Genomic DNA, 25281 nt, shown 5'->3' with positions numbered 1-25281 from the left:
ATTTCCACCTTCCTCGTGATCCAACTGTAAGACCAACATACCCGGAAATTCAGCTATAATATTTGCATCTTGAAAGATCGGTATGGCAGCCGCCATAATAAATTCCCCATTCTCATTCCTAAGCTTACATCCGGCTCAAAGATAACTAAAATTTCCAATTGAGGCTCCATTTGTATTCAGGTTAGTCCATTTCGCACATGGTGGATACCAGTTCGCATAGTACTATCACCTATGGGCTAGTGTGCATAGTACTATTTTTTTTTTGGGGGAAGTTTGGGGGGGCTGTAGCCCCGGTCAGCCAACCTTTAGATCCGCCCCTATCTGTCTGGAATCATAACCTTGCATAGCAACCAAACTTGAACTCCAAGTAATCACTTAGTAAAACTATTCATGGTCTTTAGAATTCAAAGACCGACCAAACACATTCTAGAATAACTGAAATTTCAAATTATAATTTGATCATAAATGACTCTTATAACACTCATATTTTTAATCTCCTTTTTAATTTATATATATATATATAATTATATAATAATAATAATAATAGATAAAAATAAAAATGATAAAGATTAGAAAGAGATAAGATAAAGAGGATAAACCTCATTCTCTATTTTAATGGGTTTTTGAAAAAAAAAATGGTGTTTACACGGAGAGTTTTAAACAGGAAGAGAGAGAAAGAGTTTTACATAGAGTGAAAAAAAAGAGAATGGCGAAGATTATTGTGATTGTTTTCTGACTATTGTTACTAGGCGTTTTTCGTTCTCAAGTTTTTATTTCTTCACGCCGCTCGTAAACACAACAGAGATGAGTAGATATTTTATATACGTGTAAATTTCAATGTGATGAGTGATGAAACATGATATTTAAAGCCTGTCGTGAATATATATGTTAATGACAGTCTTGTTCTTTGGTGTGTGTTTTGGCAAGTATCAGCTCTTTCCAATCAATATTAAAGTAGTTTCTAGTATTTCAAGAAATCAAGAAACAGACTACTTTGTCTGCAACAGTAAATCATACGGCTTGACTTCTCTTGTACTTGTGTATTGTTTATCTACCATAAATTTGGAAGGGGTCTTAATAAATTTTTGAGTGGCACTAATAAAGTGATCACATTTCCTACAATTCAACTTCTGACATAGGTATAATTAGTAGAACAAAGAGCTGAAGTTGGCAAATAGTTTAAATAATAACAGACAGTATTTCCTTGGTGCTCCTACCAACAGTAACTAGAAGACTAATAATACAATCAAGTAGTAGCTAGTTTACATTCAAGTTCAGCTCTAGATTAACCGGCGTGTGGTTAACTTTATCGAGACTTAGCTATAGCTTAAAGCATAAGTTTTCTGTCATGTTGATCATCGTCTATGGCATGCCAAACCTCTGCCTGGAGAAAGCATCATTTCGGACCCCTCATGGGTGGTGTGTTGTGCCTATCCGAGGAACTTGTCGCTTACTGGTGGAAGTAAGTAATATTGCGGTTAGTGAGAGTGGTGGTGGTTTTTTTGGGTGGTGGTGTGGGGTGTTGAGGGAGATGAAGGAGACTACGATATAGTGCTCCAGGGGTTAAGTTGTGTTTAAGTTGGGCTTGGGTTGAAATATTTGTGGGCTGAAGTGGTTTGTTTTAGATATTCCCATATGGGCTTAAGTTTTAGTTGGGCTTGGGCTTGGACGAAATAAGACATGTGGGCCTAAGTTTTGTTGAGTTGGGCCTGATCAGTTTTTGTGTGGACCAGGTCTGTTGAGTTTGAGTGGACCGGATTCTATTAATTTAGATGGGCTTTGGGTTAGAGTTTGTTTTGGGCTGAATCTGTGTCTGGTTTGGATTCGAGTTTTCACCTAGTTAGGGTCAGATTCAAACTCTCGCCAAAACATAAAAAAATGAGTTTTCTATGTCTTCTTTCCAACCCAATTGTCCTCGTCGCATTCCAAGGTCTGTGGTGGTAGATATGATATCTGGAAGATTGGTTGACAGAAAATAGTGCGTCAGAAATCAGTTTCTGCGTACTGTGTTCAAATCCAGTTTTAATTTAGTTAGAGTTTGAAATAGATTTATATGAAAACATGAAAAAGTAATATTTGGAAGTCTGCTTTCTATTCCAATTGGCCTCATCTCATTCCGAGGCATGTGGAATTAATTGTGGTGTTTGGAAGTTTGATTGGCAGAAAACAGTGCGTCAGAAATTAGTTTCTGCGCATTGTATTCGAGCCTAGTTTTCGAACATTTGGAATGAGATTGAGTATTTTTGTAAAACATAAGAAAGTAAGTTTTGTGTGTTAGCTTTTCAACTCAAAAAGCCTCGATGTATTTGGACACATGTGGAAAGCGTTGTGTCATTCAGAAGATAGTCCGTCAGAAATCTAGTTTGCTAAAAATTAAGATTTTGACCAAGTTTGAACTATTTTTACTCCGAGATAGAATGACATTGGGACTTTGAGTTATACATGAAAAACTAAGTATACCTATCCTAGTTTTCAAATAATCAAGTGGGGTATCATTTAGATGGCTATAGGAAACGTTATTGTTTTGGCAAGTTACCTAGATAACCTACCATGTTTTCTTTTTAGGGGAACTCTAGTTAATTTTTCTTATTGTAATGAGATAAATGATTTTACTTAGACATACGAGTGTCTTAAATCTTGATTGCTTAATTTCATTTTTTTTTATTATATTCCAAGTACAATTGTTGCATATACACTAAATGTTAATATAGATTTATGTTATCTCACGTGACATGTTACATTAAAGTTTGTGTTTAATATATATATATATAATTGAGGAATGAAAGGGAAATGAAGTGTGCAACCTTAAAACATGAATTCTTATTGTTCTTTGACTTTGACTATGTGGCGGATAAGAACTACGAAGGCTTGATTCAAATCTTAAAAGGTTTGGATACGTAAGCAGCTTTGAGCAAAAGTGCAGCCACTACACTACACTATATTATATATTAGTTATTAGTTATTAGTTATTGTGATAATTATATGTGAACAATGTTAGTAATTAATTGTGTACGTGATTGCGGTTGTTTAAAATGTATTCACGAGACATTTAACTAATGCGTTATTCCTGATTGAACATTTTGATATCTATAATTTATATAATTGATAATGAGGTGAGTTGATTAGTTATTGTGTTTAGAATCTTTAGTAATGAATTATTGTTTGAGACGATGTTTATTTTGTAATGAAAATATTATAATAAATGAGAACTCTTGAGTGTTAAAATTCGATGTAAAAGCGTCTGGTGAAAATTTAATGTGTCGCCCACATCTTTAGATCTCTCCACGCCTCTTTGATGAAAAGAAATGTTTATGACTAATGATATCATGTGAAAAGCCGCCTTAAAGAGGAAGTAAGGCATTCGCCTTGCGGGTGGGCTGTATTCCTTGAGTGTACGGGAATGTAGGTTTGGGTATTCCTTGAATGTGGCAGGAATGACCCAAGGTATTCATTGAGTGCACTACTAAAAAAAGGGCTTTTTATGACGGCTATTTTTTTTCTACCTTGACGACTTCCGTATAACCCGTCATTATTTCTAACTCACCATTAATTTTATGATGCTTGATGTCAAATGTTGACGGTTAGGTCATGCGTCATAAATATATGTGACGTTTTTTATCAATGTGTCAAGTTAGTGACTAACAATTGTATACTTACCGTTCATTTTATGACACATGATGTTAATGTTGACTGTTATACACTAGCCGTCATAAATATCTTTGACGTTTTTTATTAATGTGTCAAGTTTGGTGTCTAATTTATGAGTTCATTCTCACAAACATCAAGTAAAAAATTGTCTAACTTTTTCCTTCTGGCATGACCGGTTCTAGCATGACCGGTGTTTAATTAATTGTCTAACCATTTGGGAACAATTAAAAACGAAACCATTGTAACCGACTGGTCGAGTGAACCGTGAATATGAATAATTGGGTTAAGTCTCGGGTCAGTAATAGTATACCCAATTCTTAATAACCAAACTTTTTTTTTTTTTGGTAACTCAATAACCAAACTTCCCAAATAACCAAAACTGTGAATCCATATCTAATACCGAAGGTAATAAAATCGATATGGAGAAAGAATTTCCCCGCTCAACAAATATACAGCGCGCACTTTCTAATCTAATTCCCGGATTCTCCTAAACCCTAATAGTTTATTATTGTAAGTTGTCAAATTGGGATTGGAGATTGGTTGCCGCGCGAAAGAGGTAAATATTCCCCTTCACTCTGATTCTTAGGGACTCGCTTTGGAAACCCTAGCATAGTATCTCAATTATATATAAATTTAAATGTCTGCATCTTTTAACTCATCTTGCATTTCAGAATCGTAGCAGTGTTCTCTTAGAGTCGAACTTGGAGTGGAGTGCGTTGCTTTTGCCAAGGAAGTGATTTCTTATTAGCAAGTAAGATTTTACTTTCGTTTTTTTGTTATCTGTTAAGCATTCTATAAAGGTTTTATAATGCTGTTTTGATTTAAAATTTCATTAAATAGGGTGTTTGGAATTTTTTTAAAGGTATTATCTATACATAACCTGTTTTGGCTGCAATCTTGTTTAACACGTATCTGGATTGCTTTAGTGATTCTTTTTGGGTACTCAATTGGTTGCTTATTGTTGATGCTTTTTTCTGTTGGTTTGTTTGTAAAACTCTTCTGAACCATGCCATAGTTTCCGAGGGATGTTTTAACATTATATTTTTAAGTGAACTTAGTTCTCCTTATTGAGTTTGATTTGAACTTATATTCTTCCACATTTGTGTGTATATATATATATATATATCAGACCAAGTAGTAAGAAATGTGTTGTCAAAAAATACACTGTTAACACTCATACTTACTTCTGAAGCCTAAACAGATTGGCCAGCAATACAGACTTTCAAAAATTTCCCTTTCTTTTAAAATCTTAAAATATTTCCCTTTCTCAACCTTTCTTTCTCAAAACTTTCACAAATTTTCAAAAAATGTCTTCTATTAAGAACAAAAACCCTCCACCTAGTCAGACTAGATGGATCAGTTTTTATAATCGTGTACAAACACTTCCTAGAGAACTGCAATTGAAAATATGGACACATTTACCAAAAAACATTCCTGGTTTGGGTAAAAGTTCATACACACGTAAGAGACGCGCTATGAGAGAAGGCTGGTGCTCGAACTGTCAAACACCAACTTGCCTCGGTCTTCAACCTCATAGTGAAAATTCAGTTTTCAAGGTTTTCATGTGTCAGCCACCTGCCCACCGAACGCAATTGAATAGAGTAATCCAACCATCTGCTTGGGATTGACTTGAAGTTTTAAAATACTTTAATAAGTCTTGGGAATCTGACTTAAAACGACACACCTTTTTTTTTTTACAGTCTCCAAAAATTCATTCCCAAAAAATTAATTAGTCTTTATCTTTCTGTTTGTAAATACAAAATAATGATCCTCCTTCCTTTGCCCTCATAACATTCTTTGTGTATAATCACGCCATTCGTACACGCTTGCTTTTCCAGTTGGACACACTCTATTTCTGTAGAGTTCCATCGTGGTTGAGCTGTAATCTACGCATCCCAACGTGTTATCCATCATCTTTTGTGTCATACGACCTCGGATAGAAGCATGTGATATACCGTTGGAGATGATTTTTCATGCTGGTCATTTAGACGAATCGTTTTTCTAATTCTGACCGATAATGACGCGAGGATTCGTGTTTTACGAGTTACTAGATAGGAAAGGACAACTTGGGTATTTCGGATATTCATTTGGGCTTGGGCCAAATTTTCAAAACCCTTAAAACCCAACATCCGACGGTCGTATGCAGATATAAAACCTAACCATGCGACCGCCCGACTTACTTTTTCTTCCTCCACAAAATCCAGCCCACAAAAACCCGAACCAGGCGCGCCCCCGCCCCTTGATTTTCTCCAAATTTAAATTCGTTCCGTCACCTTCCAGCAAATTTTCACCCCTTCTCAACCCAACCTTCAATTTAACAAAACATCCACTCATGGCTGCTGATCGAACGATAGTACTTGAGATGAACTTTTCATCTCTCTTCGATGTAGGTGCTTATGAAGTGTTCTACAAGGCACAGATCCTAAAGAGAGGTTGGAAACCTCTCATGCTAGACTCTATAGCCCGATACTCCCCCTCTCTCATTCAAACCTTTTATCGCGGTTTAGCTCGTGATAACGAGGCTAGTACGATCGTGATGGTTGGAGAAGGATTGTTTGAGCTTAACAGGGCAGTGGTTGGGAGAGCAGTGGGAATTCCTCCATGGCACAAGATTCTGAAAAGTCAAGAGTTCCATGGTTTAGTGTTCAACCTGATGACCGCTACGGTTATTGAGGGACAGTACTCAACTGGTTCTACATGCGCGAAGCAGAGCTCCTTGAGGAAGAACCAGCTGGCAGTAACAACGTGGATAACCCAGAACTTGGTAGGAATGACGAAGCCTTCCGATATAGGTAAGTCAATTCTCCACATTTTTTAGATCTTACAGACCCAAAACAATGGGTTATGTATTGTTACGTTTCTTTGGGACCAGCTCACACAGTCGAGAAGAAGTATTGCTCCCCTACCTATCCTTGTTACCAAGATCATACTTGCTTGGGGAGCAATGGAACCTCTGATACGCGGGCGATTCGAATCGCCCGGCCACACCGCATACGAATCAGCGTGGTGGCTTTGACTGGTCGCCAATATAAGAATGTGTCGTAGAGCACGCAGCAGAGGATCTCCCGCCACCACCTCTGGTCGACTACTTCTGTCACACCCCGAATTTCGACAAAATCGGAAAAACAATAATTGTTCCCGACTAAGATGTGATGCACTCTCCACTTCCAAAAACCCATAATCTATTTAATTATTCCTATAATTTGAAACCAATAAAATTTTTAAGTTTACAAAAGTTCTCTTAATTACAAAAATTCACAAATATGATTAAATTACAATTTCCTTTCAACAACTCTTTAATTATAATTACAACTAAAAAATATAAAACAACATTGTCTCAATTGAAAATCTATTGCACCTCAAGGGAAAACAAAACATATCCTGTAATAAGACGCTCACATGAACCACAAGCAGCAATCAACCTTCTTCAACACTAATCCTGTTAAGACTTATCAACTATGTTCATTTTATGAACACACATGATAAGCAAACATGTAAATCGGGTCAGCAGTATAAACAATACTGGTATGAGTAGCCCTAAAATACAAAATATACTTATACATATACATATACACAATCCATAAGGCAATTAGTTCCTCCACCGAGGTGCCTTAACTTCCAACGACTAATACAACATTCCTAAATTACAATAATTAAGGCAGGTAGTTCCTCCACTGAGGCGCCTTAGCTTCCAATTCAATAATAACAAGGCATTTAGTTCCTCCACCGAGACGCCTTAGCTTCAAACCATACTAGATCAACTATATCTAATAATAAAATAACAACACTAAAAATTACTCTATACCTACACTGGTGTAGGCCTGATCACAGAGTGGGTCACACCTGCATAAATAATCAATCCAACCTACCCTTCCGCAACACCCTTGTGAATGCAACATAAATTACAATAAAACACACATATCATATACATAATTCTAATCATCTCATTGAACCAATAAGAACAATCTCAATGACCAATTTCACAACCATAATCAATCGTTTATTATAGATTTAACGTACACTTTGATATATCATCACAATTATTGTTTAGAGTTTCTTTAAGTGTCTCTAGAATCACGTCGTCTCTATGTCTTACCTAGTTTCCCTGGCTACCACAATCGCTTCCTAACGCCGAACATGTACATCCACATGCCTCCCCTCACATAATGAACCACTCCGTGTGTAGCTACCCTAAGTGGGATATCGCATACCAAGTAACCCTCACACGAAAGCCATTATGTGAGTACTGCCACTATTCGACATAAAATATAGCGCGTCTCATTCTAATTTTGTGAACGGAATAATCAAGCCACTATTCGGCTACGCCAGAAGGGCCATTCAAATTTACTGAATCGCCAGAAGGGCCATTCAGATTCACTGAAACGCCATAAGGGCCAATCAAATCACATACATCCATCACAAGGGCCAAATCACATGAGTTGTGGTAGCTAGGTTCTAGGATTTTCGTTACGTAATTTATTCAGGTGTCATACATTTATATCTCATAACCATTTCACTTTATCACGTGCATGCCAAATACATTATTGCACTAATCCATAATATTTAGAAATATCTCAATACATTTCATAACAACTTTCATTCTTTCACGTGCCAATATATTATTGCACTAAGCAACAATCCCGTGGAAAATATCCACAAATACTATACTACCTCATAGTAGCATCTCACAGATATAATAATGGAGCATTTACATTTATTTCTCCAAAAAATATTGCATTTAATAGATATCCTAACATATCATCTCATTTAACAGAACAACAATTTCAGCATTCTACATAATGTCACAAATTTCTCCAAACGTATCGCATAACATTTTTATAGCGTTTTAGGAATATCATGTCTCTTAAAATTTCACTTTCGTCTCGTGTCCATAATACACAATATCAACATCAGAACTTTCTTAGATAATGACAACCAAATTTATACCAGCTTCCACAACATTCTACCATTTGATTAGTCCATAAAATTTACAACATAAAAAGTAACGTAATTAACAGTCAATAGTCCACAATCAAGGCCCAAAACCAAAGCCCAAAAGTCTAAACATTCAAAGACCCAAATTGGATCCATTTTAAGTCCTATGGACCCAGCCCAAACAAAAATAGAACTGGCCCAAACAAAAGAAATGAAACTAGCCCAAAAACTTAAACTGAACTGGCCCAAACCACAAAAGAATAGATTTTGGCCCAACAAAACAATCTAACTCAGTTCCGACCCAAAACAAAAGAACAGAATCCGGCCCAACAACTTAAACCAAGCTGGCCCAAAGAAAACTAATCTAAACTGGCCCAACCTAAACAAACCAACTTAGGTCCGGCCCAAGGCCCAACAGAGAGGTCATCTTCCTCCCTTCGCCAGCAGCCTCTCCTCCACCACCAGCCACCACAAATTCTCCTCCTCCTCCACTTTCATCCCATCGGTTTTACCCTTTATGAAAAACCCTATGACTTTAATACATGAAAACTCGATTTCCTCTCACCCTCACCAGCGCCAGCAGCTCCCTTCCACCACCAGCCACCACCGGATCAGCTACTCCTCACTTCCCCATTCAAACAAATCTCAATATACCCCACTCACCCAACATCATCCAACCCAAAACAACTACAATTCACCTAATCTAATCTACTGAGCGATTTCTCTGGATGCCATTAACACATTTACAGAGCTTCAACAGCCCCACTCCTCTCCAACACTCAATCACCCAAACCAAACATCAATTCGCATACCCCACACTTCACAACAACCACCAAGCATCATTAAATCAACCAAAACAAAATATATCCCAGTTCAAATAAATTATAGACGATTCTTTCGGTGGGGCTTTAGCCGCCATGAACAACACATAAGCTTCCACCAAATTGCGACCACCAATAATCTATACATCGATCTACCAATCTATTTACAGTAGTCCTGAAATCGATTGATTACTCGCTTGTTATCAAGGGATCGGGACAAGTTTTTCGGAGACAGAGTTTTCTTCAATCCATAAACACGAATATAAATATAGTTAACACTAAATAGAATACAGTACTAAAACTAAATCAAGACTGAATCAAAACACAGAACAGACCATTCTCCAGCAGCGTGAAATCGACAAATAACGAGAATTTTTATATAAAAGAAATTCAATAAAATATCTACTCACTTTAATAAAAAGCTCCACGAATCCCTCATAGTCCGAATCGTTGCGCTCCAACTCTCTAGTAAGCAAGTTTTTATCTCCGCCTCTATTTTATTTTATTTTTATCCAAAAACCCTATTCTCTGGAAAAAAAAAATATGAATATATGTACCTAGGTTTGAAACCTAAGCCCAACACAGACTCGGGCCCAGAAATCAAGCCCACATATCCCAAATCCAATCCAAGAAATTTTAAATAAAACAAATTAATAAATAAATAAATACATATTACAAATACGAGCATTACAGTTATACACATCTCAAAAGAATCTCGTCCCGAGATTCGGAAGTAAAGTAAGCTATACGAACAAATAACGTTGGTTATTAACTTAGAACCTACACAAGAATGTACAGAGATTAAACTTAAGCAAGATACCGTTGATATTAATTATTTTTAAATAATTCTAGAATATATGTCCTCATGCCACTACAAAATCTATTATAGTTTAACTGCCTATATTAAAACAAATTATTACTGTCACTTAAACACCAGATAAATATATCATTTATCTTTAGCATGCAGTTTCTTGACGCGTATCAACCTCTATGAAAAATAATATACTACTTAAACTAATCAATAATGTGAGGTAATTTCATCCCTATATAAAACATTTTTTTTTTTTTCCATTATCATGCACAAAAGAATATTAGTGTCTTAATACACTTAAAATAAAAATCACTCATGTCATTGAAACTACAATAAAAATCTTAAACATTTTAATTAAGTGTACTCCCATTTCATATGAGTCAATTCGAAAGGGAAACATCTAATTAAAAATACAAACAATAATATGAATCAATAACGATCACTACTCTAAACACCAATGTATCATCGTCAATAACGCATTAAAACACTCTTATCCAATTTTTACATCAATTTCTTCTTATGCATATATCAAAATTTATTTTCTTTTACTAGTAAACTTTTTTTTTTTTCTTACTAAACAAACAAATCAAGTTCTCTTATTATCATGGATGACAATCTAAGCAACGGACATACTACGTATTTCATAAGAAAATTGAAACAACAAAATGTATATAATTTGTAGTTTGTTTCATGACTACTCACTATGATAAACCATGGATCTAAATGTGTAAGAAAACTTCGACACACTAACACATTTTAATCATACAAGAATAAAATTAATAAGTTGGCAAAAGTTATAGAGAACGAATGAATTACACTAATTATTATGCATTTGAAGTCTATGGAAATGTCACAGGATAGTTACAACCTCAAACAATAAAACTTCATATTTACTTTAGTCATGCTCTCATAAATGAATGCAACTAGATAAAATATAACACGTATTCTAAAAATAATTATTCATATCCATCTATCAAAGTTACATAGACTGAAAAAAAAAAACAATTAAGAAGAAAAACTCGACGTTCATTGTTATTATTATTATTACTAATTATTTTAAATAGTGAAAAGGTTCAAAAATTAATCTCCATATACAATGACAATTACAATTAGACTTGCTACCGTATAACACGAATTTTAAAAAATTTAGGATAATATAAACTCACTTCTAATATATCTCCAACAACAAGTTATATTGGCATGAACAAAGTTCAATATATTAATTAAGAGCAATAAATCCAAGACATGTTTAAAAAATACTTGAAGATGCAAAAATCAATGTGAAACTAATTTAACAATACTAATCAATCATGTCATAATTTATAGACACGAAACACACTTATAAGACAAAATAAAAAAATTTGTTTGCTGTTGAAGTAAGATCATCATTATATTAAGACATCATCTACATAAATTCCAATATGGTTTATGACTACCAATTATCACAACTATTTTAATTAATTATTAATAATGCTGCATTAAGAAAACAACCTACACATGCATGTCTTATTGGTGAAACAATACTATCATCATATACACATGGTAATAGTTCTTATATATACAATAATATAAGAAAGCGTGTATACGCACATTTCAAAAGGAATACACATATATTTTATTTTACTTTTCTTTCTATTTCTAACTAATCACATCTAATAAATTAATCTCTTATACTTTAAAACATTATTCATCCATTAAAGTGTACGAGTGAGGCGAGATAGTTCCTCCAACACATAGGCAATGAGTTCCTCACTTAGTACGTCATAAAGTCATCAGTTAATGCAGCTCATTCAATATAGATTAAAATATCTCCTTGTTTCTTGAATAATAAACATAACACTCAAATACAAAGTTCACAGCCATGTTGTCGTACTTAATCCATAATCCATGTGAAAATGAACACCAACAATAAAACAACATTATAGCAGTACACATTATTTTGATCAAATCTGTTAATAATTAACATATAACAAATGTAACTACTCCTCATATGATAAGGAAAAATAAAAAGCATTTCATATGCACTTCACAGGAGTAACTAATATAAATATACACATTACAAATACAAATAAATCAAGAAAAATATTGACTCGCTTTATTTATGTATATTTTTTTTTTCTTTGTAAAAATAAAACGACTAGTGGAAATAGTTTTGAAAATAATACTTCCTAAACACTACCCATAAACCACGATCCGAGAATCACTTAGACTCACCTAAGTCTAAGCTAACCAAATGCTCTGATACCAAACTGTCACACCCCGAATTTTGACAAAATCGGAAAAACAATAATTGTTCCCGACTCTTCAATTTTTGAGGTGTGATGCACTGTCCACTTCCAAAAACCCATCATCTATTTAATTATTCCTATAATTTGAAACTAATAAAATTTTTAAGTTTACAAAAGTTCTCTTAATTACAAAAATTCACAAATATGATTAAATTACAAATTTCCTTTCAACAACTCTTTAATTATAATTACAACTGAAAAATACAAAACAACATTGTCTCAATTGAAAATCTATTGCACCTTAAGGGAAAACAAAACATATCATGTAATAAAATGCTCACGCAAACCACAAGCAACAATCAACCTTCTTCAACACTAATCCTGTCAAGACTTATCAACTATATTAATTTTATGAACACACCCGATAAGCAAACAAGCAAATCGGGTCAGCATTATAAACAATGATGGTATGAGTAGCCCTAAAATACAAAATATACTTATACATATATATACACAATCCATAAGGTAGTTAGTTCCTCCACCGAGGTGCCTTAACTTCCAACGACTAATACAACATTCCTAAATTACAATAATTAAGGCAGATAGTTCCTCCACTGAGGTGCCTTACCTTCAATTCAATAATAACAAGGCATTTAGTTCCTCCACCGAGGCGCCTTAGCTTCAAACCGTACTATATCAACTTTATCTAATAATAAAATAACAATACTAAAACTTACTCTATACCTACACTAGTGTAGGCCTGATCACAGAGTGGGTCACACTTGCATAAATAATCAATCCAACCTACCCTTCTGCAACACCCTTGTGAATGCAACATAAATTACAATAAAACACACATATCATATACATAATTCTAATCATCTCATTGAACCAATAAGAACAATCTCAATGACCAATTTTTCAACCACAATCAATCATTTATTATAGATTTAACGTACTCTTTGATATATCATCACAATTATTGTTTAGAGTTTCTTTAAGTGTCTCTAGAATCACGTCGTCTCTATGTCTTACCTAGTTTCCCTGGCTACCACAATCGCTTTCCAACGCCGAACATGTACATCCACATGCATCCCCTCACATAATGAACCACTCCGTGCGTAGCTACCCTAAGCGGGATATCGCATACCAGGTAACCCTCACACAAAAGCCATTATTTGAGTACTGCCACTATTTGGCATAAAATATCACGTGTCTCGTTCAAATTGTTTGAACGGAATAATCAAGCCACTATTCGGCTATGCCAGAAGGGCCATTCAGATTTACTGAAATGCCAGAAGGGCCATTCAGATTCACTGAAACTCCAGAAGAGCTATTCAGATTTACTGAAACACCAGAAGGGCCATTCAAATTCACTGAAATGCCAGAAGGGCCAATCATATCACATACGCCCATCACAAGGGCCAAATCACATGAGTTGTGGTAGCTAGGTTCTAGGATTTTCGTTATGTAATTTATTCAGGTGTCATACATTTATATCTCATAACCATTTCACTTTATCACGTGCATGCCAAATACATTATTGCACTAAGCCACAATATTTAGAAATATCTCAATACATCTCATAAAAACTTTCATTCTTTCACGTGCCAATATACAGTACTAAAACTAAATCAAGACTAAATCAAAACACAGCACAGACCATTTTCCAGCAGCGTAAAATTGACAAATAACGAGAATTTTTATATAAAAGAAATTCAATAAAATATCTACTCACTTTAATTGAAAGCTCTACGAATCCCTCATAGTCCGAATCATTGCGCTCCAACTCTCTAGCAAGCAAGTTTTTATCTCTGCCTCCATTTTATTTTATTTTTATCCAAAAACCCTATTCTCTGGAAAAAAAAATATGAATATATATACCTGGGTTTGAAACCTAAGCCCAACACAGACTCGGGCCCAGAAATCAGGCCCACATATTCCAAATCCAATCCAACAAATTTTAAATAAAACAAATTAATAAATAAATAAATACATATTTCAAATACGTAATTATAACTTCGCCTCCGGAGCGATTTTCGGGTTCACGCTGCTTTGGATGCAATTGCATTCATGTAAGAGAGTCAGCGACACCTGCACCAGCGAATCCTCATCATGCAGGACGAGCAACGCGCTTCCAGAGAGGACCAGGATGCTTTTCAGGAAAGCACCACTTTAAGCTCAAGATAACGAAGTTACGAAGCGATTATTCCCGAAGTAATCGATAATCACTAATTTATGTAAACTAACTATCTATGCGTAAACACAAATAATCAATCAACTAAACAAGTCTTTAGATCAATATTCCTACTCTCAAATAATAATGAAGTAATATAAAGAGTAAGAATTTGTTCCACTCCTAAACTACCAAGACATAAAAGAAATTCAACTAATTTAAATCACAAAGAAACAATGGTGAGAGTAATATTATGTTGAGAGATTTCTATTCTATGATTATATTACGGATTCAAATAAATCTAAATTAACTAAACTAATAGAAATAGGGTTTTGATGGAAAAGAAAGTTATAGAGAAGAGTAATCAATCCACCTAATGATTAGTTTCAAGTAAGAATAGAATTATTCACTGAAAAGAGATCATCTCTAGATTTTCACACAATGATCCAACCTAAAGCCTCAAACTTTATCATCCATAGCAACAACTTACATCTCTATAGTCATTATTACTAGCATTTAGGATTATTACAACCAAATCTCTCGACTTAATTACAACAATCCCTAGTTTAATTTACTATATGGTTATTTTGGAAGTCATACAATAAACTAAACTCATTGAAATACATACACAATTAAATAATTTTACTAAGCAATCTATTCCTCATTAGGCTTCATAATCACTCCCTCTAATAGGGGGATTAGTCTAATATCATTGGATTAATTAAACTAAAATAATAAAATGAAGACATAATATAAAGAAAAAGTAATTGAATTGAATAAACTAAAGCTTTTATTAAAAGGTTATAATGGAGGCTACAATTATAAACCCTAATTACTTAAACTATACTAAAAAAAAAAAAAAAAAAAAAAAATTGGGTTTTTATTCTTTTATATAATGATACATAATCGTTCATGGGTTTTTTAGGCTAGGTTATGGACCCATAAATCAAGTCCATAACCCAATTGGTTGAATCAAAGACTTCCAATTCTGGTTGTGTTACTGTAGTGGTAATTTTTACCAACTTATGCTACTCTGATCGAGTCAAAGCCTATACTATTAGAAAGAGCTTTCTGAGCCGGTCATTTTGATATAAAATGGGCCAAAATCCGAGGTCCGAGTCCAAAGATATGGCCTTTTGAAGTTCTGTTGACTTTTCTTCAGCTCTCTAATCCGGTTTGAATTTCACTTAACAATTTTGACTTGGGCTTTTTAAAGGCTTTTTCTCCATTAAACTTGGGCTTTCTTCATGGAACTTCTCTAGCAATCACTTTAGCTCATTTTAGCGCCTAATTAGTAACGAATTGACATTTATTCAAATCCAAAGCCTGAAATACTCAAAAGCACATAATTAGTGATAAACCTATATTATTAATAACATAATTGGCTAAATAGAAATACTATTAAAGGGTTTAAACTACAGTTTTGGGCTCTTATCAAGTACATATCTCAGAGAGTCTGCATAGAGCCAGGAGAGAGTAGCTCGAGACAGCCTCGACGTTAGATATCATGCACAGATTCTGACTAGGCAGTTCCCTAGTATCCGTATAGTTGGATGTTTTATTTTTATTTTGCTTTGTTTTGTTTTCCTTTTCAGCACTTACGTGTATGACGTATAGTATAATTTTAATTATATATGCTTGTTTTAATTATTTCTTATGTAGAATTTGGTATATGAGTAGAAGGTAATACAAATACATCATGCCCAAATTTCCATTTGCATTACATATATGTTTTCAAAAATACAAAAACCCAAAAAATTCATAACAAAATAATTACTTAACTCCCTAGTTAAATAACTCATGTATTTCTCGTTCTATATCAAACAAACCACGCTTCAAACTTATTTGGGGGTGCTATATTTGCATCACGAAGAACAGAATATAGGAGCACTGCCTTTTTTGCTCTTGTTTCTATGGTAATCTCTTTCTTTATCTCTCCATACTTTGAGGACAAAATATATTTCTATTTGGGGATGGTATAGTAACATTTTGTAAAAACTAAGCATTTCTTATATTAGTAATAATAGTATATTTCTTCTTTTCTTAAACAAAATTTTCGAAAAATACCAAAAATATTTTTCTGTTTAGTATTGAATATCTTGTTTCCTTTTTTCATGATGAATAAATAGTCTAGAAGTCTCATTATAGCAACAGAGTAAGGATTTGTTCTTCGAACTTAGACTAATATACGTACAATAGTTTCTACATATTTTCATGAATGGCATGTATAAGCATTTGATTGTATATAACAGTGAGTTTTCAAGACCAAGGTTAGAACAATTAAGTTCCATATCCTGATGTGAGAATCTAACCAAAAGACACATCTGAATGATTATTGAGTGATGGCACAAATGATGTCTGGATAGAAAGACCACACGTCCACTTCCTTGATCACCACATCATATCCTAGGAGAGAATTTAGGCCCTTTTTGGATCAATATAGCCAAATAAACGTTAAAAACCCAAAAAGATAGTTTTTCCTCTAGTTACCCCTTTTGAGCCTTCAAAATTTTCTAAAAGCCTTTTTATTCTTCGCCATCAATCCCTGACCTGTTACAACACACAATAAAAAGTTTACTCAGTGGATGACTTCAGAATTGGATGAGTATCAGAAAAAGAAAAGAGATGGCCTTGTACAAAAACAGAATAGTTAGTTGCTTCGAAAAGAAAGACCCATCAAAAACCAAAACTCGAATCTCTCAAAAGTTCAAAATCAAAATGAGTCGATATCAAAAGGAACAAAAACAAAAAGAAACAAAAGCAAAGTTAGAACTCTAAAAATTCAAAATCATATGGAGTCAGAAAGTCAAAGGGCTAAAGAATGAATCACAATTCGGAAGCAAAGAACAAAACAAGGTTCATCTCTAGTTACAACTATCATGAAGACCCAATTTCTCAACTTATCAGATTTTGTTTTCCCTTTCTTTTTCTTTCTAGACCATCACCCTAGCTCTGTAACTCCTAATAAAAGACCTCTAGCTCGATTAGGAATAGGATGGTGTGATAGTAAGTGGCAAGTGTGATCATTCGACCCTGGTTTCCTTTGGACGTCATTCGTGTATGTGAGGAATATAAATGCCCGCTACATTTGAGAGAACAAAACTTCAGTGAATCTATCAGAGAGTTTGTGTTTTAACACATCCCTGTGATAACCGACCTTAACGACGCTCTCCAAAAGTTTCGGAAACGACTTTGCTTTTGGATTTCATTGCTCATGTTTACGCACTTATCTTTAGATGATTTAATTACTATGCATTTTATTCTAAGTTCAAAGGAGCTTGTCCTTATTCCCCGCTAATGAGATGTATAGACTTCTGAGAATAAATAAAGAGACAAGACCATTTGTACTAGATAGAGGAAGTTTGTGAGTACCTTCTCTGGAAAACTCTTACAAGGCTTAAGCTCGTCCATTAGGGAATTCCTAGTGGTTTAAGGCCATGTTGCATATGGTCAATGCAATCACTCCGCAAAATGAAATTTGGATAATAAATCACACAATTGGGATCATAGTTTTCTATCTCATATTTGCTTGAGGACAAGCAAAATGCTATTTGGGGATGGTTGATCAGCTCCCAAATGTGCATTTTATTACCTTTACAGTACTGCATTACAACCCTTCTTATGCATAATAAACAGAAAACTCGTAGCTTTTACTACATTTGGCAGGTTACAGTCCATTTTAGACCACTTATCATAAAATATACATTTTAGTGCCAAAAGGAATTTTATTAACGCTTCTTATAAAGACTCAAGCTGCTATGAAAAAGTGCTGAAAAAGTCAAATATCAAAGTCAAAGGTCAAAGGTCAAAAGACTCAAACCCAGAGGACTGAAAGTTATGTCCTTTACTCAGAAGACTGGAGATGGATGGCCTTGTCACAAAAGAAGACTTGCTCAAGCCCTACCTTGCTAAAGAAGATAGAGAAAAAGCAAAAGCAAAAGCATAAAGGAAAAGTCATAAAAAACAACCTAGTGAGGTGTCTTGATTGTAGAGGGAGAGAGCAAATCAGTCATTGTAAAAGTAGGAGTATAAAAGTAAAAAGTAGGGAGAGAAATCATTATCCAATTTTTGGTATGACAACCCAAAAATTAAGATCAATTTATCATGCTTACTTAGGTAGATTTATTTTATTGCATTTTATTTTCTGGTATTGTTATTTACTTATTTCAATCAATCTTGTTTTCTTATTTTCAATCTTTCATTTCATTACATTCAATCTTGTTTTCAATACTTGTACGTGTTTTCAATCTTTTCATTCCAAGCACTTGTCTCTACATTCTTGTCATTCAATACCAAGAACACAAGTTGCACTCATTGAAGTCATCAACGAGTGTAACTTTAATTTGTGGTAAAGTCATTACCTATTTCTTCTTCATTCTTCATGTTTTAATCCTACAACTTCATGTTTTCAATGCTTTTAATCTTTCAACATTAGTCTTTCAACACTCATTAGATTTAGAATGAAAAAGATGATTAGGAAGAACTAAAAAGTGATTGTTTTCTTTCATCAATCATTCCTCCCAACTTAAGATTTAGGATAGAAACTTCACTCACCACAACCAATACACTTCACAAGAAGTACTTTATGACTAATATGATCAGATAGTTATATGATTTTTTTTTTCTTTTGACAATTTCTTAAGACTGCTAACCTGGATGTTGTTTCTTCGATAAAGTAATACCTCAAATCTCTTACATTTTGCAGATCTTCTTCTTCACAATGGTTAGAGAACGTGAAATGGGTTCCAATGCACAGTTTATCTAAGGTATGTTGCTTATTCAATCCACGCAATTTTATTTGATAGAGTATCTTTCTAGGTCCTTATCCATTAGTATGTATGTTAAACTGTGACTTTGAAGAGTGTGACAGTTGCACTACATTTTTCTACTTATAATTTGGGTTACTTTAATGATGTTGGTTTTGAAATTGGGGTATTCTAAATTAAATATGTTGTTTTGGTCAAAGTTCTCTGACCTCATTTCGGAGCAAAACGTGATATTATTGTAAATTTGTTTAACGATTATATTGGATAGAGTAGGTTCCTTGACAATGTAAATATTAATACTCTAAACTCAATAGGTACATTGACTTGGTTGAATTTTTTTCATCTTCTATATATATATATATATATATATATATATATAATATTTTATATATATATATATATATATATATATATATATATATATATATATATATATATATACATATATATATATATATATATATATATATATATTGGAGGGGCTAGAGTGACATCCTACCGTGACATACTACTGTTTGTGTCCTTAAAACCCAGCCCACGCACGAACTCAACAAAACACAAAACAGAAATTGGTGAACAAATACCTTCATGAAACAGTGTCCAAAACCAACTAAGTTGAAAAACACTCCAAACTCCGAAAACTCCAAATTGAAAAACCCACTCCGGCATTCAAGGTCATCGTAAGCTTTAACCCCTGGTTTGTTACTTCCCTTGTTGCCCATTGCATTATTTGTTACTTGTTATTTTTCTGTTATTTTAACATTAAACATTTACATTAAACATTTTAACCCGTGAGGTATGGGGATTACTTGTTACCCTCCTCATAGATTACCTAAAATCAAATGCCCATTCCACTATGCCCATTGCAATAATCAAATAACCATTGCATTACCCATGATTTCATGTAACTAGAAAAATAACAAGTAATGCAAACACCATTGCCCACACCATTGCCCATTGCTACACCAAAAAATCACAGATTACTGTAAAAGTTCTACATGAAATCTCTGACACGGATTTCACCAAGTTATTCATACTTTAATTATTGTATAAACAGAGAAATTGCTGATTATATAAACTGGTTGTTAGTTAGAGCTGTAGCGTCTTTCTCATACTGTCAAAGGTGATTGACCTTTGTGAATGAATTTGTCCTGCAGGTTCATATAGTCTTGATATAATGGCTGGTGTTCACTGCGACGCCGATATGAATCCGATAGAAATCGAAGAAGATGTAGTTGGTTCTTCGTCTACTAAATCTCTAGTTCAAAGCACACCGATATTAATTGCTCCACATGTAGGTATGACTTTTAGAAGTGTTGATGAGGCAAAGACTTACTACAGAGAGTATGGTCAACAAGAGGGATTTGAGACTCGTGTTTGGATGACGGAGAAGAGGGGAGCTGATGTGAATGTGGTTACTAATTGTTTATTTGTTTGTGCACGTGAAGAGGCCCCTAACAAGAGAGATTCAGTGAGAGTAAGAAATACATCGACTATCCGGTGCAGTTGCAAAGCTAAAATGCATGTTAAGAAAAGACCACATGAAGAGATATACAATGTCAGCATTGCTCATAATGAACATAGCCACGGTTGCGTGACTCCAGCGAAGAGAATTTGCATGAAAATTAACAAAAATATGCCTGAAGCAGCAGTGAGCTTGACTAAGATTTTCAGTGATAACAGTTTACCTGTTGGGAAAGTGGCATCTATTTTTCATGGGGAGGAAGTTAGGTTTACAAAGAAGGATTGTTGGAACCATCATTATGGTTTGTCTAGAAAGATGCCTAAAGAAGGTGATGCAACAGTCGTGCTAAACTATTTTATGCAGAGGAGTGCGGAGGATCCTCAGTTCTACTACGTCATTGATCTAGATCAAAATGGGACTGCACTAAACTTTTTCTGGGTTGATGGGAGGTCTCGAGTCTAGTATGAATACTTTGGGGATGCTGTCTCTTTTGATACCACATATTGTACCAATGCATACTCTATGTCTTTTGCCCCCTTTACTAGAGTCAACCATCATTTGCAGTCGGTTTAGTTTGGTTACGCGCTGTTGCTTGATGAGACAGAAGATACATTCATATGGCTGTTTAAGGCTTGGCTTGCAGCCATGGGTGGTCATGCGCCAACTGCAATTATCACTGACCAGGATAGAGCGATGACTGCAGCCATTGCTAAAGGGTTTCCTGATACTCGACATCGTTACTGTCTTTGGCATGTTATGCAGAAATTCCAAGAGAAGCTGTCCTTTACTAAAATTGAGACATTGGTAACTGACCTGAAGAACACTATTTCTTTCTCGTATAGGATTACTGATTTTGAAAGAAGATGGTGTACAATCATAGAGAAGAACAAGTTGTCTGAAAATCATTGGTTGACAGAAATATATAATATGCGGGAGAAATGGGTTCCTTGTTACCTCAGTGACACCTTTTTTGCTGGTATGCATACGACTGGGAGAAGTGAATCGATGAATTCTCATTATGACTAATTTGCCAATTCGAAAACTACGCTGATGCAGTTTGTACATGGTAATGAGAAGTCTCTAGCTTCAATTGCTAGGAATGAAAGAGATTCTGATTACTACACCGAACATAGTTCACGAATTGTGGCTGAAGATGTTTTCCTCCTTATGCATGTTGTGAAGGTCTATACGATTAGGGTATTCAATAAATTTAAGAAGCAATTCCAGAAGGCAAAGATGGAGTACAAAATTGATGGGGAACAGATTGACAGGTATGGAACCGGAAGCTACATGGTGAAATGGAGAGACCCGCTGAAGAAGTCTGTTTGGAGAGTGAGTTTTGTAGTGGCAGGATGCAGCCCGGGATATCAATGGTGGAATTTGCGGGTCAAAGATAATACTGAGGCCGCGATTACCTTTGGATGGGGGGTGATAAAGACGTGGTCGTGTGATACGGAAACCCTACACGTGGAAGGAAGAGGACCGCGAGATAAGGGGATAGGTGGAGGGTCGAGATGAAAAGAGAAAAGATATAAAGGAGAAAAGGAGGAAGTGAAAGAGAGGAGAAAAAGAGAGAAAAAAGAGGAGGAGGCGAAGGGTCCGGAGGAGAGGAGAGAAAACAGTGCCTAAGAGATAGCGAATAGTGCGGATAGTAGGAACAAGATTGTGAGGCTTGTAACAGACAATTCATGAGTAGTGTTTGAAGAGTAATTGAGTTACAACATTTGGCGCCGTCTGTGGGGAACAAAAGTAGAAATGGCACCAAAGAAGGCGGCGGGTAGGCCTAGAAAGACGAGAATCCCATAACAAATGCCAGAAGCTGCGGTGGAGGAAGGGGAAGGGTGAGAGGAGGGAAGAGCAGAAGAAGAAGCGCGGCTTATGCGAGAAGAGATTGGGAGACTGAGGGAGGAAAATGAGGAGCTGAGAAGAGAAAGAGAGAGGATGGAGGAGGAGTCCGGGGAAAAGACAGGGGAGGAAGCGGAGGACGAAAAGGCGGAGGATGAGGAGGAACAGGGACCGACCCTAGTGGACAATCCGGTGATTGGGTTAACGGTGGAGCAAGTCCAGCAAATGATTAACAGCGACCGAGAGGCGAATCTTCAACAAACAAGGGTCCAAACGGGCGCGGCCAGTCAAGTGGTGGCGGGGCTGAACCGCAACCCGCTGGCAGATGCGATATGGACTTCTGAGGTACCAAAACGCTTCAATCAGCCGAGATTCGAGAGATATGACGGCACGGATGATCCGGCAGATCACATCCATCACTTCAGACAACAGATGCCTCTTTGGCAAGAGGCGAGGTACGATGGTCTGCGGTGCATGATGTTCCCGGCCAGCCTTAAGGGTGGGGCTTCCGACTGGTACTATCGGTTACCTTCAAAGAGCATAACCAATTTCCAAGAATTAGAACAGGCGTTTGTTGACCACTTTATACATCAGAAGAGGAGGGTTGTGGACATCGCGGCCTTATTTAACGTTAGACAAAGGTCCGCGGAGTCTGTCAGAGAGTACCTCTGTCGCTTCAAGGCAGAGACCTTAAAGGTGGAGAATTTGGATGAGAGGATAGCGGTAATAGCGTTCGAAAGAGGGCTGCGACCGGGGACGGCAGTCCATCAGTCCGTGGCAAAGAACGAGATTGCGACATTGCACGAATTATATCCGTGGGTAGAGAAGTATATTAGATATGAAGATACCATGCAGAAGGAGTCGAAGAGGGGAGCCAAGACAGTATCAGCGGTAGAGAAAGGGAGTGAGCGCAGAAAGAGCGAGGGAACTGACCGAGGCGGGGAGAGGTACTGCGGACAGTCATCAAGGCCGGAAAGAGGAAGGGAAATAGCGTGAAGAGAGCAAAGGGAAAGGAAGCCATACCGCGAGGTGGAACATGTCCTGTTGACAAGACCGTTGAGTGAGATACTGCCGTTGATAAAAAAAATATACAAGGATATGAAGGGCCGCGAACCACTCCGACAGAGATGCATAACAAGCCATACTGCGAATATCACCAGGTGCGCAATCATGAAACCAACGGCTGTTATGCCTTAAAATGGCTAGTCCAGAGATTGATAGAGAAGGGGATGCTGAGGGAATTTGTGGGGGAACCTCCGCATAGGGAGCCTGTGCCCACCGCAGGGCGAATATTGGGAACCATAAATGTTATTTTCAGCAGGGAAGTGCTGAGTCACAATGCCCACCGGGATAAGGTCAGGAGGACGGTGAGTATTCAGCAGGTCAATGAATCTCACAGAGGGTAGAGATACAGAGCGGAGTTAATTAGCGGGGAAGAGAAAATTACATTCTCCAAGGCAGACCTCCGAGCCATGGACACACCCCATGAGGATGCGTTGGTCATTACAGTAGCAATGGGTAATTACGTGGTCAAAAGGGTCCTGATAGACTGTGGAAGTGCCATGTTTTTGCTGTTCAGAGGAGCTCTGGAGGAGATGGGGATCAACCCGGGGCAACTGAGACCTCCGCGGACAAGTTTGTATGGATTCAATGGAAGTGTCACGGAGCCTATAGGGGAACTTCTGCTGCCAGTAACAACGGGACCCGTGACACTGTTCTCAAGGTTCATGGTGGTCGACTCCAACTCCCAATACAACGCGATCCTGGGGAGGAGATGGATACATGAGATGAAGGCGGTGCCGTCGACGTACTATCAAGTTATCCGATTCCCTACCCCAGCGGGAACATATGAGGTCCGCGGAGATCAGGTGGCATCCAAGAACAGTCATCAGAATACCATCAAAAGGATGTCCCGCGGACTAGAAGATGAGCCGACGAGTTCTAGGCAGAGGTTGGCGTAGCAATTACAGTGCGGGGCCGTGGAAGGGGGGGGAGGAGGTCGCGGTGGTTCCAAAGACTTTAGATGAAATAGAGATAGTAAACCTGGGGGAGGGAGAAGAAGAGAAGTTCACATCGATAGGGTCGAGTCTTACAGAGGAGTGGAAAGATAAGTTGGTGCAATGCTTGGTGAAGAACAGAGACGTCTTAGCATGGGGAATAGAGGATGTCACTGGGTTAGATCCGAAATTCGCATGTCATCGCCTGCATATGAAGGAGGACACGAAGCTAGTGAGACAGAAGATGAGGGGTATGAGACCCAAATACGTAGAAGGAATCCGAGAAAAGGTTGCCATGCTAAAAAGGGCGGGGATTATAAGAGAGGTGGAATTCACGGACTTGTTATCCAACATAGTGGCAGTCCCGAAGAAAAATTGAAAGGTCCAGATGTGTGCTGACTTCACAGACGTAAATCTAGAGTGTTCGAAGGACAGTTATCCGATGCCGCGAGTGGACGAGTTGGTAGACCGGACAGCGGGGTTCAGCATGTTCTCGTTTATGGATGCATCTATGGGATACAATCAGGTGGCGATGTATGGACCGGATCAGGAAAAAACCTCCTTCGTAGTGGAAGGGGGCACATACTGC

The sequence above is a fragment of the Coptis chinensis genome, chromosome 8, assembly GCF_015680905.1.
Source record: "Coptis chinensis isolate HL-2020 chromosome 8, ASM1568090v1, whole genome shotgun sequence".
Lineage (NCBI taxonomy): Eukaryota > Viridiplantae > Streptophyta > Magnoliopsida > Ranunculales > Ranunculaceae > Coptis > Coptis chinensis.
The sequence above is the reverse complement of the archived record's forward strand: the minus strand, read 5'-3'. Positions refer to the sequence as shown.